Here is an 8,325-nt window from a genome sequence, read left to right on the forward strand (position 1 = left end):
TGACTGGAAGAGATCCATATTTGTACCCATTCCAAAGAAAGGTGATCTCACAGAATGTGGAAATTATCAAACAATATCATTAATATCACATGCAAATAAAATTTTACTGAAGATAATAATAAAAATGGTTGCAGCAATATATTGACAGAGCACTTCCAGAAATGCAAGCTGGATTCAGAAGGGGACATGGAGCAAGGAATATTGTAGCTAATGTCAGATGGATTTTGGCTCAAAGCAAAGAATACCAGAAAGATGTTTACTTGTATTTTAGTGACTATGCAAAGGCATTCTATTGTGTGGATCATAACAAATTATGGATAACATTGAAAAGAATGGGAATTCCAGAACACTTGATTCTACACATGAGGAACTTGTGCATAGATCAGGAGGCTATTTTTTGAACAGAACAAAGGGATACTGCATGGTTCAAAATGAAGAAGGAAGTGCGTCAGGGTTGTATCCTTTCACCATACTTATTCAACTTGCATGCTGAGCAAATAATCCAAGAAGAAGGAGCTCTGGTAATGCAGTGCCTAAGGCACTTGACTGCTAACCAGAAGGCTGGCGGTTCAAACCCAACAGCCACTTCCTCGGAAGGAAGGTTGGGCAATCTACTTCTGTAGTGATACTGCCTTGGAAACCCAAGGAGGGGTTGTTATGAGTCAATCCAACTCGATGGCACATAACAACAACAACAACATGAAGAAGAAGGTGGCATCAGGATTGGAGGAACAGTCATTAACAACCTGTGATATGCAGATGACACAATTTTGCTTGCTGAAAGTGAGGATGACTTGAAGCATTTACTGATGAAGATTAAAGACTACAGGCTGCAGTATGGATTACACCTCAATATAAAGAAAACAAAAATCCTCACAACTGGTCCAAACAGCTTCACAATAAATGGAGAAAAGATTGAAGTTCTCAAGGACTTCATATTACTTGGTTCTACAATCAACACCAGTGGGAGCAGCAGTCAAAACATCAAATGATATATTGCATTGGGCAAATCTGCTGCAAAAGACCTCTTCCAAGTAATAAAGAACAAAGATGTCTCCTTGAAGACCAAGATGTGCCTAACCCAAGCCATGTTATTTCCAAATGCCTCTTATGGATGTGAGAGCTGGACAATGAATAAGGAAGACTGAAGAAGAGTTGATGCTTTTGAGTTGTGGTATTGGAGAAAAATGCTTAGGGTACCATGGTCTGCTAAAAAGACTAACAAATCTGTCCTGGAAGAAGTGCAGCTGGAATACTCCTTGGAAGTGAGAATGGCCAGACTTCATCTCACCTACTTTTGTCACGTTGTTGGAAGGAACCATTCCCTGGAGAAGGATATCGTGTTTGGTAAAGGGGAGGGTCAATGAAGAAGGGGAAGGCCCTCAATGAGATGGATTGACACAGTGGTTGCAAGGATGGGCTCAGGTATAGCAAGGATTGTGAGGCTGGCACAGGACTGGGCAGTGTTTCATTCTGCTGTGCATAGGGTCACTATGAGTCAGAGATGACTCGATGGCACCTATCAACAAGAACAAGAGCTGCCAGTGTTGCATCCATTTGTTGAAACATCTCAACGGGTATTCTGTCAATTCCTGGAGCTGTGTTTTTTGCCAAAATCCTTCAGTGCAGCATGGACTTCTTCCTTCAATACCATTGATTCTTGATATGTAACCTCCTGAAATGGGTGAATGTCAACCAATTCTTTCGGTACAGTGACTCTGTATTCCTTCTATCTTCTTTTGATGCTTCCTGTGTTGTTCATATTTTAACCATAGAATCCTTCAATATTGCAACAAACCAAAAAACCAAGTTGGATCTGACTCATAGCAACCCCTCCTTGGGTTTCTGAGGTGGTGTCACTGCAGATATAGGTTACCCACTTTCCTTCCAAGGAGTGGCTGGTGGGTTTGAACCACCAGCCTTCTGGTTAGCAGTCAAATGCCTTAGGCACTATGCCACCAGAGTTCCTAATATTGCAACACAAGACTTTATTTTGTTCTTCAGTTCTTTTGGTTTGAGAAATGCTAAGCATGTTCTTTCCTTTTGATTTTTCTAACCCCAGGTCTTTGTACATTTCATTATAATACTTTGTCTTCTTGAGCTGCTCTTTGAAATCTTCTGTTTAGTTCTTTAACTTCATCATTTCTTCCATTTGCTGCAGCTGTTCTCTGTTCAAGACTAGGTTTTAGAGTCTCTTCTGACATTAGTTTTGGTCTTTTCTTCCTTTGCTGTGGTAGTTATGTTTGTGTCTCAACTTGGCTGGGCCTGGTTGAGTGGCTGGGCAGCTGGTGGTAGTTATTCCCCATGATGAGACTGGAAATCAACTCCATGGTGGAATCTACCACAAGCATCTGAGTAGATGCTTTGGGGATGTGGTCTGCTTCCTGTATATAAAAAGCAGCTTTGGTAATGGTCTCTAGCTTTTTGGCACACTTGAACCTTGCATGTAGCTGAGTCTTCATGGCAGGCTTGCCATGCTCTGCTGATCTTGGGATGTTCAATGAACTTGAATTAATGGCCTGCCATGTGGTTTGGGAACATTGGGACTGTGCCCTTTTACTTGTTGACCTTGGGTTTGTTAGCCTCAACAGCCAGCAGCTGCCTGAGTGAAGATAGCCTCTAGCTTCAGTGGACCGGGAGCCAGAGGCAGAGCTGAAGCCCAAGGTCAAGGGGCTTCACCCAGCCCCTAGAGTTTGGCACCTGGAACTCAGACTTCTAACCTCCAAAACTGTAAGAGAATAAAGTGTTTGTTAAAGCCATCCCATTTGTGGTATATTCCTGTCAGAGCAGCATTAGGTAACCAAAACAGAATATGATACTGGGAGACTGGGGTGCTGCTCTGACACATACCTAAAATGTGGAAACAGGAGTGGAGTGTGTCCCTGACCTGAGACCCTAGTAGAGAGACCCCAGTATGCAGCATGAGACACGGCAGCAACAGAGCCAGAAGACACGGGACAGCAACAGCCTTACCAGCCCACACAGGAAGAAGCTGGATGCTGTTGGGTAGGTGGCTTCCTGGCAGAGTGGGTTGCATTTGGGCATTAATCGGTAGAAGAGACTAGCATGAGATGGAGTAGCAGGTTGGCTGGCCCACAAAGAAAGAAAGCTAAGTGTCCTTTGGGCAGAAAGATTCCTGGTGGAGTGGGTTGCCCTAGGGTGTTAATTGGCAGAAGCAGAGAGACCAATGAAACTGGAAGCAGAGCTGCCCCAGCCTCAGGGGTGGGACCACCACAGCCGCCTAGGTTGCAAAGAGTCAGACCTTCACCAACTTGGTTCTGGAGTGTGGGGCTGCTCATTCATGTGGGCCAGTGGGATGGAGCCATAGCCACTGCCCAAGAGTGAGGGGGCAGGGCTGCCCTGCCCAAGAGGTAGAGGAACGGGGCCTGCCAGGCCAAGGGGGGTGAGGTTGCCACTCAGAGGAACTAGGGGACTGGAGTCACCCAGTGAAGGAGATTTGTACAGATGCCACCCAGTGAAGATCTATACAGGTACCAAGTTGACAAGAGGTGGAATTGTGGTAGTTAAGGTTGCATGTCAACTTGACTAGGCCTGATTGAGTGGCCGGGCAGCTGGTGGTAGTTATTCCCCATGATGAGACTGGCAATCAACTCCATGGTGCGGTCTAACCACAAGCAGCTGAGTAAGCTGCCTTAGGGTTGTGGTTTGCCTCCTGTATATAAGGAGAAGCCTTGGGTAATGGTCTCTAGCTTATGGCATGCTCAAACCCTGTATGTAGCTGTGTCGTTGTTCAGCAGCCTGCCATGCTCTGCTGACCTTGGGACTTTCAGTGGACTTGAATTAATGGCCTGCTGAGTGGTTTGGTAGTGTTGGGACTGTGCCTTTTTACTTGTTGACCTTAGGTTTGTCAGCCTAAGCAGCCAGCAGCTGTCTGAGTGAAGAAAGCCTCCAGTTTCAGGGGGCTGGGAGCCAGAGACGGAGCTGAGGTTCAAGGTTGAGGGGCTTTCATCCAGCCCCTAGAGCCTGGCACCTGGAACTCGGACTTCTAACCTCCAAAACTCTAAGAGAATAAACTGTTAAAGCTATCCCATTTGTGGTATATTCCTGTCAGAGTGGCACTAGGTAAACAAAACAAAGGCCGTAGTCTTGGGGGTTTCACCAGTCTTTATCAGATTGGTAAGCCTGCTCCTTTTTTTTCCCCCCTAATGATTTTGAGTTTTGTTTTACATTTACTCCCATTCTACGTGGAACCTCTTATTGTATTCCCTTTCAGAGCAGTTAGCAGTGGTAGTTGGGTACCATCTAGCTCTTCTGGTCTCAGGGCCATAGAGGTTAGGGTTCATGTGCTCCATTAGTTCTTTGGACTAATTGTTTCCTGCATCTTTGATTTTCTTCACTCTTCTTTGCTCCGGACAGGGAATACCAATAATTGCACCTAAGGTGGCCACTCACAAGTTTTTAAGACCCTAATCATTGCTCACCAAAGTAGGATGTAGAGCGCTGTCTTTGTGAACTGTGTTATGCCAATATGAGAGAGATAGGGCTGGCTGAGTCAAGCAGCCTCTGACTCAGTATTCTTGGAATAGTTACGTGACAAATCACCACATTACTGCTGGTGACAGAGACCTGCTTGCAATTAACAAACCAGGCCCTTAGGCAACTTAAGTTACATTTCAAAAACCTCACAAGCTTGACCAGGGGTAAAATGCTGATAAACCTCTGAGTTGCCCTTCAAGTTCCTCACCAGGTGCAGAGCATGTGCAGTAAAAATCAATGTGACCGACAAAGTGACCTTCCACCAGAGACAGGCAAGAGCGAGAATCCCTCACTGAGTGTGGAACCTGGATTCAGAGACATCATCACACAGGATGTCTCAGAACCCCACCCATTTCATGAATAAAGATGATGCCTTCTTCCTACCTAAAATTCCTTTGTAAACCTTAGGAAATTCTGTGTTCAGAGACCAGAGGGTAGCATAGGTGAAAGCACCCCCCCCTTCCCTCATAACCCCCTCTCCCTTGAGAGCTTTCCCCTTTCCTTTCTCTTTAATAAACTTTGGTTCGTGTGGCCATTGTCCCTCTCCTGTTCAATTCTTTGTCAGTAGAAGGCAAGGACCCCTGCTCAAGGTCTCAAGGACTCTAGTAACAAATTGACCTTAGTGTCTCCCGAGACTATGGTCCTGAGCCTCGTACCCAGCGATGCAGTCCTTCAAAGTATTTGGTTATGACTAAGAAGGCTGGTGGTTCAAACCCACCAGCCACTCCTTGGAAGGAAGATGGGGCAATCTACTTCCGTAGTGATACTGCCTCAGAAACCCAAGGAGGGCTCATTATGAGTCGAGTCTGACTCGACAGCGTATAACAACAACAATAACTTCCTGTAACCACTAGCTTTCCTAGAAATAAGTATCTGTTGTTATCTAGTACAATAAAAACCATCCCTGTCTGGAAAGTTTAAAAGGGGCAGAAGATCAAAATCCTATAAGGCTAATTGGAAAGGATTCAATGCCCTGTCATGAGCTCTGTTCAGCCAGAATCTGCTGGTGCCCACTTTGAGAAGGAACTGCATGACACACTCTTTCAATTTTCACAACACATTCCGTTAGTGTACTGCTAGATGCCATAACAAATAAACCCTACAATTTCAGAGGTTTAACACAATAAAAGTTTGTTTTCCTCTCATTGAATTACTGTGGGTGTTGTTCCTGATCAGTGGGGATTCCTCCATGTGGTGACTCAGGGACCCAGGCCCGGAAATGACATGCAGCACTTCTGTTCATATTTCAGTGACAAGAATCATTCCCATGGCTGCACCTGGTTGCAAGAGGGGCTGGAAAATGAATCCATGGTTGTGCAGCTGCCTTTCAGCAAGAACTTTATACTATAGAAGAAGAAAAGCATGAATTTTTGGTGACAATTAGCCATCTCTATTGAAATGCACAATCATCATTACTGTACCATTTTTGGTTAGAGAAACTGAGTTTCCAGTGCTTAAGTTACTTTCCCAAAGCCCAAAGCTAGTACATGGTAGAAGCAGGATTTGAACCCAAGCAGTTGAGTCACAAATTCCATATGCCTGCGATTGTTTCCTGCTAGCTCACAGTGATGAATAAGATGTAGTCCCCACTCTCAAGAAACAGATGATGACAGACGTGGCCACAGCAAGTGCTTTCACAGCCATTCAAAGTCAGAGCACAAATGTCACCAGTTCAGAGGCTTTCCCTGTTCACTTCATCTGCTACCCACCATGCAGCCCCAGGCACCCCCTTTCACATGACCCTGTGTGTTTTCTTCATAGAACGATCACTACCTGAAGTCATACACATATCTGTTTCTTTGGGTATTGACCATCTCCCTGGCAAGAACCTAAAGGCCCTGAAAGCTGGGACCTTGTCTGTTTTGCTCACTTTGATGCTCATCACAGAGCCTGGCACACAGTAGGTCCTCAATAAGTTTTTGTGAAGTGAATTAGTAGGTGCACCTACAAAGTGCTATTGGAGCTGATGTATTCTTTTTCTCCTTCTCAAACTCATTGACTCATATAATAGTCATTCACTCATTCATTCATTTATAAATACTTTCTCAAATGCCAGGCCCTGATCTGGGGATAAAGAGATAATAGCTCTGGTGTAGTGCCTAACGTATTTGACTGCTAACCAGAAGGCTGGCGGTTCAAACCCACCAGGCATTCCTCAGAAGGAAGGTTGGCAATCTACTTCTGTAGTGATACCCCCTCAGAAACCCAAGGAGGGATTGCTATGAGTTGGCGGCAGTGTGTTTGGTTTTGGTGTTTCATCTAAGTGAGCTCAGATTCCAGGATGGAAGGCAGAAACATAAAACAGATAAACTACAAGTGTAAAAATGGAAGCCAGTACTAGCTATTAAATTAATTCAATGGAGGGGTAACCAGGGGAGTTACTGAAACCTGGAAGGCTCTTTGTAGGTGGTGATGTCCAAGCCACAGGAAGTGCTTAATTCTGAATTGGGGAAAGGGGGTTGCTATATTAGTTCCTTGGACTCTTTTATATCATTGCTTGAACTGTTACTAAATGCATTGCTCCTGACCAGCTTTGTAAACTACTGTTGTTTACCAAGGAGGCAAGTCAGGCTCCCATTTTACTACTGCAAAGCTCATAAACAGTATAAACAATATAAAGATTAGAGAATGGACTCCCAGAGACACAGAGCGGGTTTGTCCTTTCTGTCTCACTTACAGAAAAGAGGGCAGGTTCTAGGTAGCTTTCTTTAGCCTATAATTAAACTGGTCCAACCACACATGTGATGCTCAGACCATCTCAAATTCCTGATGCCAATTACAAGGGATCGCTAGGAGTTGGATCCTATTCAAAGGCAGGTTTTTTTTTTTTTTTTTTTTTTTTTTTTTTTGAGAAGGAATTTGTTCTCTCTCAATCATATCCACCTCCACTAGTCAAAGGCAGTCCCTGCCACCCCAGCCTGCTACTAACAATTGCTCTCATTTATAGGACACACACGGTGTGCCAGGCAGTTTATATCCATAAACTTGCAATAGGCATTAGTATCGCTCTTTTGCTGATAAAGAAACAGAAGCTGACTGAGGTTAAGTAACCTGTCCAGAGTCACATGTTTAGGAAGTCGAAGAGTCAGGATTCTAACTCAACTCTGTCTGATTCCAGAGCCCCTCTTGCCATTATGTTTCATTGCTACTGTAGTTCTTTTCATCCTTATGTTTTACATCCCTGAGTGATGCAAATGCCTAACATACTAAATTGCTAACTGAAAGGTTGAAGGTTTGAATCCTCCCAGAGGTGTCTCAGAAGAAAGGTCTGGCAATCTATCTTTAAAAAATCAGCCATTGAAAAGTCTATGGAGCACAGTTCTACTCTGACACATACAGGGTCGACAGGAGTCAGAGTTGACTCCATGGCAACTGGTTTGGTTCTTTTCTACACTTCGGCATAGTGGTAACCTTTAAACTCGAAAAGGTTAGGTAGATCTTATTTTTGACTACTAATGGAATTCTTATTTTTGGTTGTCTGTATTTTAGGTCTCCATCATTGCCACTTCCTCTCAGTCATAATTTTTTTGTGTGTGTGGGACTTTATATACATATGTGTGTGTGTATATGGGTATGAATACATACATATAACAAAAATTCTCCACTTCAACCATTTTCACATATACAATCCAGAGGCATTAATTATGTTTGTCACGTTGTGCAACCAACACCACACCACTACCTGTTCGAAGTTTTTCCACCAACCTTAACAGAAGCTCAGTGCCCCCAAGCCACAATTCTCTCTCAATCATAAATTTTAATTGTCCTACTTCTGTAAGACATGAAGATAAAAGTAACCAAAGCATCCTAAGACCATGTAAGTGTCAT

This window comes from Orycteropus afer, unplaced genomic scaffold, assembly GCF_000298275.1.
Source record: "Orycteropus afer afer isolate SDZICR_OR568_19922 unplaced genomic scaffold, OryAfe1.0 scaffold00002, whole genome shotgun sequence".
In the NCBI taxonomy this organism is placed as follows: Eukaryota; Metazoa; Chordata; class Mammalia; order Tubulidentata; family Orycteropodidae; genus Orycteropus; species Orycteropus afer.